General features: G+C 26.4%; 1 protein-coding gene across 2 annotated transcripts in view; it reads right to left on the bottom strand.

Moving 5' to 3' along the window:
• Positions 1-12216, bottom strand: part of LOC129966604 (LHFPL tetraspan subfamily member 3 protein-like) — a 106933-nt gene that overhangs the window by 17463 nt on the left and 77254 nt on the right. The window lies entirely within an intron of this gene.

Here is a 12216-nt window from a genome sequence, read left to right as displayed (position 1 = left end):
TTCCGAAAAGAATGGAGCAGGTATAAAAAAAAAGTCATCTTGAGTTCAATTAATCTTAATCTTTAAATAGTAGATAAAATCTTCTACTTTTATAATACAAAAGAGAATTTTTTCTTCTTCTTTGGAGAAATTGGCAGTTATATCTATTGAAAGGAATGAAGTCAAAGTTCCTGGAAGACACGAAAAGATAAATTTGTTTTAATAAAATCAAAATCTACAGATAGAAAAGATTTTGGTATCATTAGAACGAATATTGATCCGTAATTGAAATGAAATGACCGAAAATGGATTATGCAAAATTTCATTGATGTTTAAGTGATAAAAAAATGCACAAACATAAGCGAATGACACTGAATATGAAACCTGGAGAAAATTATCTTTTACTAATCAAAAATATAAACTCCTGTTCTAAATTGAACATTTTTTTTTCTGATTGTGCACAAGAAAGTAAGCACATCTAATATTTTGGCAAAATTTGGATACTTTTCGGTTACCTGGGTGCAAGCGAAAGATAGCCAAATGATTAAAACCTCGCCAAAAAAATACATCGCCAAGACCTCCACCAACTTGAATACAAACATAACGCTAGAACGTTTTTTGGCGACGTCTTATTTAGGCGCAGGTCAAAATTATTTGGCGATTTTTCGTTTACGCCTGGCTAACCAAAAAATACCATATGATTTCATTTCATTAACTTTATTCACAGATGCCTCGAAAAACGAACAGCAATTTAAAATTCATCCTGTATATTATGATCAAACATTTTGTGTAAGAATTAATGTTAACATTTCAATTACCAGAAAAATATTTATTGATGTCCGATTTAAAAAAAAAAAAAATGTCATCCATTGTTTCTGAGTTCGTTTGTTCTATAATATATTCTCATTTTTTTTTTATTGTTTTCTCTTAGCATATTATGGATAATATCTTCATCACAAAGAAATTTCATTTTGAAATTATGGTTATCCTTCCCATTTTAAAAGATTTAGAGGTTTAAATTAACATTTTTGAAACTGTATGTATATGTATGGATGATAATTAAAAAAATTAGCTGAACAGATAAAATTTATCATTTGGCAAAATTATAAATTTTTATCAAACTTTGAACTGATTTCGTCTTAGGTAAAAGGTCTTTTTATCTTATCCAGTTTTCTTTAATATAATATAAAAATAAACAAATAGAGCGACAGTTATGGAATTTCTTCAGCGCGAGTAATGCCATTTAAGTCGAATGAAAATATTATACAAATCTTTAATTATTTCATTTATTTTCCAATAATTTGAAAGTCCGTCAAAATCAGATATAAAACTCATTTATTCGTCTGCAGTAAAAAGTGTCCACAAAGTATCAATTTTGAAACATTGGGGAAAAAAAGTAAAAATAAACTATTTTTTTCTTATAAATTAAATTAATTTCACAAAGCACTATTTGTCAAGAATATTTATATTCTTCGATTTTTTTTAAACCGAAAGATACAGAAGTTATTTAGAATTTCTACCACATAACTGCAGTTGAAAGAAATCACTTAATTGCCATTATATGAAGTGGAAAATTTATATCTTTGTAAAATCAGGTATTAAATTGATCTATAAAACACTTGTGTAAGCATACAGTTTCAAGCAACAGAACACAACAATAACTGCCTCATGTGTTGACTTGACTTTATAGTCAGATAATAGTCAATTAAGTAGATACTTTATCTTTTTAATTCATCTAGGCAACTCCCACAACTTTAATATAAATATGCATTACAAACCAGTTAAATGCATATTTAGAGAAAACTGCAAAGGAAAAATGCTTTAATTTATTATTTAGCAAGAATCAATTGGTTACTAATGGCGGCAAGTTAGAACCTTCACATATCAACCCTATTTTAATGCAACGATACTGCTACAAGAAACTTCTATTCATACCGTATTCGCTGATCGAAATAATTTGATTACGCATTTATATTAATTCTAAAATTTATATTAATAAAATTCTATTTTTTCCTTATATAAATGCAAAAAAAAACTTCTTAAAAATAAATGATGCATTTATAATACATTTTGAAATGCACACTTAATTTTACCATTTAGTAAGTTCCTTGAGTTTTTTCTTCTATAGTATTTCAGTAATTCATTTATTAAATAGATTAGTCATTTTTTTTTTCTTTTCGAAGTCATGAAATTTTCGCAGAATAAAATCAGGATAGTGTAAAAAAGAATGATAACGGAAAACATTAATTATTTTAACTTCGATTCTATAAAATTAATGCAAACTCACAATATAAAGGAAAAAAATATTTGAAATGCAGTTTATAATTGTATAACTCGAATTCAAAGAAATTAACTTTCTTTACCACAATCCATATCTCCACTAACACTATTGCCATAAACATGAAAAATATTATAATAATAAATATTTTCAACATAATGAATGAAAAGAAATAATACCACACTGCAGTCAATTTATACTTTAAGTATTGAACTCCAGCTGTGCGTATAAATTTCCTAAAGAAAACCCCGTAGCCTCACCACAAAAACACCTCTAAATTACAAAAAGGAAATAGAAAATAACACGCATTATATCCGCGTGATCTTGGAACATCCAAAACACCACCTTTTAATTTTTTTTAAAATTCTAATATACAGCAGAAACAGATAATGTTGTTTCTGTAAAGCGCTGCAAATCCATTTGGGTCAAGGTGATTTTGCAGACGATTGTTTCGTACACCTCGTGCGAGAATCGCATTCTATTGTTTTCAATCAGATTATGTTCCTGAAAGTTTTGATACTGGGCATGATTTCCGTTGTGCTTTCACTTTTTACATGCAACTAGACTATCAAGTATTAAAAAGAGATGAATACAGCAAGAAATCCGGTTACGAGAAATGCGATCAGACGAGTTTTATGTAAATCGTTTTTAGAATAATTCCGAGTGTTTAGCGCGAAAATAAAAATGAAAGAAAAGAATTCTACGCGGTGAAATTTGTTCTGTTTTGAAAGTTAACTTTAATAAAGGATAATTTTCGACATTAAAAATTCAAAGGAAAGAATATAATGATTTTTGAATTGTATGTAGCTAATAAATTATACGATAGGTATATCGTATTTTTCCAAATGGAAGACTGTTATGATTCTTTGAATAAATAAAATCATCTTCGCAGCCATGAACTAAACCTTTTGATTACCTGATCCCGAATTACAAAGTCTGAGCAAAGTGAGTGGGATGCAATGGTAAAATATTATCAAAGAATTAATATCATGAATATGAAATTCATTGAATTTGTTGCATAACAAATAAGTTAGAAGAGCATTAGATTTTTTAGAACTGTCTTCCAGAGCATACCTTGTGAAATAATCTATTTATTGAAAAGTCAGATATTTATTTTATAAAAGAATAGATACATAGATCGATTCGCAAATTCTTTTTCTCAATATTTTATCATTTTAAAAAGCTTGTAAAGTAAAAATGTTAAAAATATTTCAGCAGCAGAAAGTATACAGATATTTTTTCTTTCATCAAGTTCAGGCTTTCTTTTATTCTTTTTCGAAACATTTTTTTTAAATATATGATTTTCCTTGATTCTTTCATATTATTTTCGAAAATTTGCCTACATCTTCTTAACAATGATTTTTCTTTCATTATTTTTTTGCATCTTTTTCATGTAACTATGCATCTTTCTTTCATTTTTGTAAACTTTTTCTCTTGTAACGCAATTTTTTTTTAAAAAAGTAAGCTATTAGACTTCAGTAAGAGATATAATTTCAATATACATTCGAAATGATTCAGAAAACAGCAAGACAAATTTGGAAAATAAACACGCATCGTAAAACTTCAAATGAATAAGAGTTTATTTATAAAGATGCGTAAAGTGATCTTAAATCATACTCAGGTAAACTGTGCTTCTCGAATTTAATACTGGGATCTAATTTAATTCACAACTTAGAAAAAAAAAGTTAATTCGACATAAAACAGTGCAAGATAAGATGCAATTAGAAGTTATTATATAACCAATTTAATTGTCAATGGTTATGATGTTACATGAATTGATTCTATAGGGAACTTGAGAATTTTAATACCATTAACTTAAAACATTATTTTTATCACACTTTATACAAAATTGCATATTATAATTCAAAATCTTCTAGTTTCTAATTCATATAAATGTCCTATTTTATTCTCATTTTTAAATGATTTTTGAAACATAAATTTATTTTAGCTACATTAAGTCAACCTTATTTAAAGAAATATTATATAAATAACCATAAAATTTGGGTATTCTTTGAATATGAAATGTAGTTGTATTAATTTCATGTTTTCACATTTAAAAAAAAGTTTCATCTGAAATCCGTTCAGATTTTAACTGATATTAAAAAAATATCTCCTTTATTGGAAAAAAGACCCCTTAGTTAGATTTTTTTTGTATTTCCATTATCATTGGGTAAATACGTCAATATTGCGAAAAGTAATGAATTTTAATTTACAATTTCATTTAGTTTAAATAACAAATAATGAGAAAATCCTGAAATACATTTCTAAGATGATAGAAATACCTTAAAAAAGTATTTACACTTACAGTTTTCTTTAATTCATTGCAAATAGGATAATTTTATTAATACAAGAAAAATAAATATTTCCTCAAATATTATAAAAGTATTTTTTGACAAGTTTTAAAATGTCATCATTAACGTGACAAAATAATGCTTCTGTCAAATCAGTTGAATGAGTATCTTTTATAAAAAACTTAGCTAACCTACATTCAATCAACCAATTTTTAATAAACAAGTTTTTAAAACTAACATTTAAAAAAATTCGGTTTTTAATTCTAGAAAAATTTATGTATGCATATCTGAATAGGTAATTCTGTATCCTTTTTCCGCAAATGACAGGTTTCAAGTGTTACCACCATGTTGGCATTTCTTCAAACAATTTAGTACATTAAGAAAAACAAATAAAAATTATTTTTGGCACCTCTTTCAAAACTGAGAATAGATTTTTCTTTTTTCCATTAAAATTTCACCTGATATATAATTATTAACAAAAAATATTGTATTCTTCCTTATACAATTAGTTTCTTTTGCACGTGGCTGATACAACAATAAGGAAAAAAATTTATTTAAAGACTTTTCTATAAACATTTTGATGCGCTATAAATAGTGGAAAGTTGCTTATAAAGTTTTTCTAAAACATAAATGAAAATGAACCACAAATTTTGCTTGAAAAAATATTTCTATTCCGTATTTACTTTATGCATAAATGACAATCAAGAATTTAAATTTCCCAAATCAATTCAAAAAAAATATTTAATAATCTTTTTTCTCTACCAGAAACGTAGTTTTCTAAACAAATTTCGTGTTCTGGAATTTTTTGACGAATAAATTATATTTGTACCTAAAGTATTAGAGATTTATTGTTTTAGTTAAATATCTGAATTTAATAAAATAAAATAAAAAAATGTAGAACACGATATACTAATTTAATAGTGAATAACTTTAGTAATAAAATAATTTTTACATAATTTCAGCATTTACTTTCTTTACCAAACCACGAGCAACATACTTATGAGAACAACGAATAATAAAAACATGCATCTATAACAACTTTCCCATGATAAATCTATATGCCAATGTATGGTAACTTTTTCCCGAGAACAAAACATTCAGATTTCATTTTCATTCCAGTAGTAAAATTAAACGTGAAAATTATCCCGTCACGATTTTTTACTGGACATTGAACAGCCTAACATTGACCACAGGTCACGAAAATGGCCGAGTTCCTTAACAGTAAGCGATACACAATATAATATTCTCCAACTGTATTTCAAAAAATAACACCAATAGAAGCGAACAAAGACGATCCGTGACAATTTAGGAATGATACTTTTTTCCAAAGTGAATGAATGACCTCAGAGATGGGTGCAACCATTTTACGCCCTCACTAGAGGTGGGATGGGATGAAACCAACAGACAATAGGGTGAAAAAGAAAAGTCGAGGCAGAAGACAGAAGGAAAAAAAATGGTAATTAGAGGACAATTTGAAATTTCTAAGGTGGAAACGCGTTCTAGAATTCCAAAAATGAAAACTTGAATTCTTTTATGGGTTAGATGTTACTTTGAAACTATTGAAGCGAGATATATAATAAACAAAATAATAATTTTTTAGATTGAAAAAATGGAATAAAATATGATTTGAACTTGATATCGAAACTTGATAAAAGTAGAACAACAGTTGACTCTTTTAATCTTTTCAATAACATGAATTAAAAAAAATCAGTAAATTGAATGTCTAGGCTAATAACATGTTTCAGAATGGAAAAGGAACGAAATTTGAATTCTTTCAAGAGATGGAAGTTATTTTGGAACTATTGAAGCGAGAAATATTATAAACATAAATATTAAAAGAATGATTTCCATTGTGTTCTGAAAAATAATATTAAACTTGAAATCGATGTCAGATTATTGTTATTTTTTTTAAGACTTGGCAAAAGATTTTTTTTTAGTCTTGGATAAAGTAATTTTTATTATTTTTTTTTTATTTTCATATTCTTATCCAATTCTATTCAGTTCTGAAAGTATCCTTTCATACCTCGAGTTCTTTGTATTAAGATTAAATATACCTAAATCAGTGATAAAACTAGAATATTATTTTTAAAAAATTCAGATTTTAATTAAATTCTAATTAATTTAATTTAATTTTTGAATTTGGTAAAAGACGTTTCGCATCATTTTTAAATACAAATACAAATGTTTCCTTAAGATTCCATCATTCTGTAAGTAAGAAGACAAGATTTGAAGAACATTTTTTTAAATATTTACTTCAACAATTTTGATCAAATATTAAAAAATTGACCAATCTAGATCGAGTATTAGCTTCAACAATCTTGAACAAATATTTGGATGCTAATATTTAGAGTTTAAAAAATTACTGATTATCATTCTTGCTAGATATTTTTTAAGATACGCTAACATTTAGAGGACAAAAATAGTGGTACGTGTTTGAAAAACATCCGAAAAAATATTTTAATTATATTACATTATTTAATATGAAGCAATCGAATACCGTAATTAATAAAATCTATTCATACTAATGTAACCGCCATTTGACAAAAGGTGCTCATTTAAAGAGCAATACTATGCCATTTAACTTCTCATTATCTTAGTTCTTAATATTGCGTCATGTTTTAATTGTTTTTGAATGATGCGCAATTGATTTCAAAATTAAATTTTTGTCGCACATTTGACATTTTACATTAACAACAATTGATTTAATTTCTCATTTTGTAGGAAAAAAAATATATCTGTCGCACAAAACAATTACTCAAATTTTTAAATGAAAATTAAAGCAAGATTTTTAAATAAGAACATAATGCAGTTACTGCAAAATGTAGCAGAGAAAAAAGGAAATAAAAATCACTATTTCTATTCTTAAATTTTTGTCAAATAATGCATAAAATAAGTCATATAATTTTAGGAAATTCAGAAATATATACTTTTAATTAAAAAAATAAATAAGTTTGGAGCCATATTAAAGAAAGAAATAATATAATCTTACATATGAAATATTGGATGAAATATAATTTCATTTCATGAGATTCTACACGATTTAAATATCATCTGTCCTTTAATATATCATATATCCTATAATTAACTGAAATATATTGAGTCATTCACTTTATTATTTCAAACCGGATATTTATTTTACCCTTTAAAAGAAATTGAAATTTGACCTTTTAAACAAATTATCGCTCATCATTTATTAATGCCATCTTGCTCAAAAATTACAATAATTTATACTCAAAAATATTGCAATTCAACAATATTTCAACTTTTCAATGCCACGAAACTTACATTTCATTCACATTAAGGTCTATGAAACGACATGAAATTCTTCAAAATAGATGCATTTCCGTCGAGAAGTAATCATGTCGGTCATACACTATGAGGTCAACTTTCAACTGGAAGGCGTATTTTGACCCTTGTGAAAAAAGGTCAAACTTTCGAAACCACCTTGCGGAGAGTTTTAAAATGAATCAGGGAAGGTTTGGAGAAAAAGAAAAATAACAAATAATAAAGGCAGTATAGCTTAGGCTTATATTCAATCTGTTTTTTTCCGCGTTCGATCTCGTAGTCTGGTATGTTCGTCGAACATTTTTCGAATGCCAGCCCGAAGTGCGCTGGTTCGGCCTGACCTATTTAGTTCAGTAGAGCGCAGGTGGCTTTTAGAAAGTAAACAGTTTCTCTAACTTTCTATTTTATTTTCTTTTTCTTTGATATCGATAATGAAAAATATGTAACATTTTCTAAATTCTCAAATCAATAAATGATATTAAAAAATTACCCGTAGTATTGAAGTATCTATGGTGTACAGTTAAATTCTAACTGAATTTTTTTATATACAAATGTAGTGTTTTCATACAATTAATTGTTTTGTTGCGTTTTGAATTGTTGCAACCGTTTTCAATGTTATTTTCAAGTAACAACGTTTGGTCTTTTTTTTATTGTATTCTTACTTCCGTGGCGCAGTGTATTCTTTATTGGTATTAATTATAATTATTGGCATTAATTAGTTGGTTGAATTAGTTATAATTAATTCAGTCAATTCCAATATCAAACAAAGGCAGGTTCACCGATCTGTGATTCAGAATCAAAATGGATATCTTCAAGAAATTTCTATTAACGTAATTTATTTGGCAAAAGAATTAAAACACTGATTTCTGATGGAATTTATCAAGCCCATCTTTCTTAATCAAACCCATTCGAAACACTAATTCACACTACTAACACATCAAGCGCCCTTCGATATCCATGATATAGAAATTCGAATAGTGAATGTAATTTAAAAACAGTGAAATGCAATCTAGCAGAGACAGCAGAAATAGGTAAATATGGCAAACGATTTCTGAAAAACCAGCTTTTACAACTTTCAACAACATCAAGAAAATATTAAAAAAAAATTAAATACATTAGGCGAGAATTTAAAGTGCGAAATTGAAGAATTTAATTAATATAACAGGTTTAAAAATATAAATGCAGGAGATATATAAGTGGTATATAGCAAGTTTTCCAAATTTAAGAATATAAATAATAATATAAAATATTAAAAGTAATAGTAAAATATACATAAATAATAATAGTATAACATATATAAATAATTAAAGTACAACTAATAATAGAACAATCTCTATCTTTAGTAATGATAATGATTTTCCTCTGTAAGACCCCAGCAATCACAATTGGCGCATATATATTTGGAGGACATCTCGAAGAGATTTTTCAAAAAATATTACTAGAATTTAAATTAATTAAATATTAAGCTGAATTTTGACACTTTTTCACGATAAATTCTGAAATACTATTGTAAAAAATGAATTTTATACCATTTCAAAACTTTAAAAAGTATCTTTTCAATGACGCCAATTTAATAATCGTGTAAAGTTTTTCAGAATTTCGGCAAATTTTTAAAAATGATAAAGTTTATATGCTTACATTTTATCAGTAATTTGTGCCATGCTCGGTGGAAACATCATTAAAAATTCTCCATTAGTAGACCTTTAGCTAAAGCATGATTATAAAAAGAATTAAGGAGTAACAACTATAATGCGCTTATTGAATATATTTCCAAACACTATAATTATCTTACATAACTTTGTTCGCAGAATTCACAGAAAAATTGAGGAAATGAAAAAAACCACTATAATACATTAGAATATGATCTTAGTGTCGACCAAGGAAGAGAAACTTGCTATTAAATGATGGTAGAAACAGTAAAAATAATTTAGATTTCCTTACTACACTGAAAAATATTGTTGCAAATTATGCATAAAATATTTTTGGAAATTTATTAAAGTTAGGTAAAGAATCGATAAAATTAAGAAGACAAAATTGTGTATTTTAAGATGATACAAAAATAATTTTTGCGTGATAACATGTCCCGAAGTTATAAACAAAGAAGTCCAGCTTAATTTTTAATTAATTAAATTAAACTCAAATAAAAAAAGACTGACCAAGTTGTGCATTCCCAGATTTCAAAGCAAATCTTTGAAAAAATTTTTAGCTCTAAATCTGATGATTTATCCTGTAGAGAGCCAACAAACCCACACACACGTTCATTTTTATTATTCGCAGGGATTAACCTATATTTTGTAACAAGCATTTTATGTCGTAATAAATAACACACACAGTTAAATAGTGTTACAATATGATCTCAATTGATTCACTGACCGTTCATCTTTTTTAAATCTATTAAAAATCCTTAATTCATTTCATTTCATTAACCAATTCATAAATAAAATTTCATTTCATTATTTCATAAAGCACTAACTTTAAGGATTTGCATGTCTTGCAAAATGCTGTAATTTTGTTTTCATTTAAAACCTTATCTTACTCTTGTTAAATCAACTATAATCCGATCCAAATAATGAAATTAATTAAATAATTAATTTTTATTATCATTATTAATGCATCAAGTAGTGCTACTATTAGATATGTTCGTGACAACGTAACGTTCCTAATTCTCAAGTACAAACGTGAAACATAAATTAAATCTATAATCCACAAGGACATCTTTAATTATTAATTTACCACGCCATTTTTATTTAATTTACATCAAAATTTTTAATGTAACAATTTTTACTCACAAACGTATTGAAACAGCAGTTAGTATTGCTACATTGCGACATTCCAACACGATCTTATGTCAAATTTATGATGGCATCCATTAGAGTTTTTGCGTGACCCTATTATGCATTTTGCCCCCAGCAAAATCAGAGCACAGCAGGCAAAGAGAGGCAAATCCATAAATCAGTCAGAGGATTTGTTTTACGATGTCTAATATCGCACTTTTTTGAAATTCTGCAGTGATGGCTGACTTGAAAAATGCCAAAAGCGTGCGACTGCATAGGAATAATACACGCGTTCAGACGAAAAGTTTATCATATAAATTAGGTTTAGTGACCATAGAGCAGGATAATAAATGAAACTTAACACTCGAAAAAAATTGCAAAATGCTTTGATGAATTTTCGTATCTTCCTAGTTATTTGATTGCACGGAAAACAGTTAAACTGCTTCAAAGGTAACATTGTCAATGAATTAAACTGTAAAAAAAGTGTTATGTTACTTAATATGCATTTATCGTCTTTACAAAAAGATAAAACCAATAAAATCTTTCTAGTCATGCATAAAATCATTTAACTTTTATTAACGTAATCAAAAATGTTAAAAAAAACATGCTATATGCAATTTTATAACGCATATTTTTTTAAATTAAGTACATTTTCTGGTATTTTTTCTTTCTTCATCCAATAGGCAATAAATTAAGAGTAAACAGTTATTGTTGAATATTTGATTTTAGTCAACATAGAAATCAGGTCTCTCGGTAGCAACAATTTGAAAAGTTAATAAAACTAACACTTTTATTACTTTTAACATTGATCCTTAGCTTTAAATAAAACCGCTGGAAGAAATAATTTAAAAACATATGCATCTACTTGAAACTGCCATAAAACTAATTAAACATTATTTCATTTTGTACAAGAAACTCTTAATATTTTTTTTCAAATCATTCATTTTCTGAAGCCATTTTCCTATAAATAAAATAATTCATCTCAAAAATATATTGATCCTTTTGAACAATACAAACGCAAAAACTGATGGTACGAATTTATTTTTAAAAAAATTTGATCAGAATTATCCTATTTTAAAGCTTGCCTTTGAAAGAAATAGCTAAAAAATATTCCACCATAAAGGGAAACTACTATAATTGAGCACTTAATAAAACATTTTCATTTAGAAAGATATTTCAGATACATTTCTTTGAAAAATATATTTTATCAAAAATAATTTAAACACTTTTTTTGTATATATCTAACAATTATTTGGTCAAGTTTCAGCAACGTAAATCATTGTTTTCAAAAAATTGGGAATCTCATAACATTTCTAAAATGATGAGCTTCTAAAGTTTTTGTTCCCGTATTTATTGCACTAAATTTTGTCTTCTAAAAACTATTATTTACAAAACTGTGATTTCAACCCATCTACTTAAAAATTTTTTTTAGTTTAATACAAATTTAGAACAAGCTCATATCAAACAATTATTTTTTTTATATTCGTAACCATGCACTATTAAAATAGAAAGTAGCATAAAAAGTAAATAAGAACTTTTTAACTGTGATGTAATTCAAAATATAATTTTGTAAGAATAACTCTTCATAAGAATGATTTGAGAACAGATT

This window comes from Argiope bruennichi, chromosome 4 (assembly GCF_947563725.1).
Source record: "Argiope bruennichi chromosome 4, qqArgBrue1.1, whole genome shotgun sequence".
In the NCBI taxonomy this organism is placed as follows: Eukaryota; Metazoa; Arthropoda; class Arachnida; order Araneae; family Araneidae; genus Argiope; species Argiope bruennichi.
Note: the sequence above shows the minus strand (reverse complement) of the source record. Positions and strands in the feature narration are given on the sequence as shown.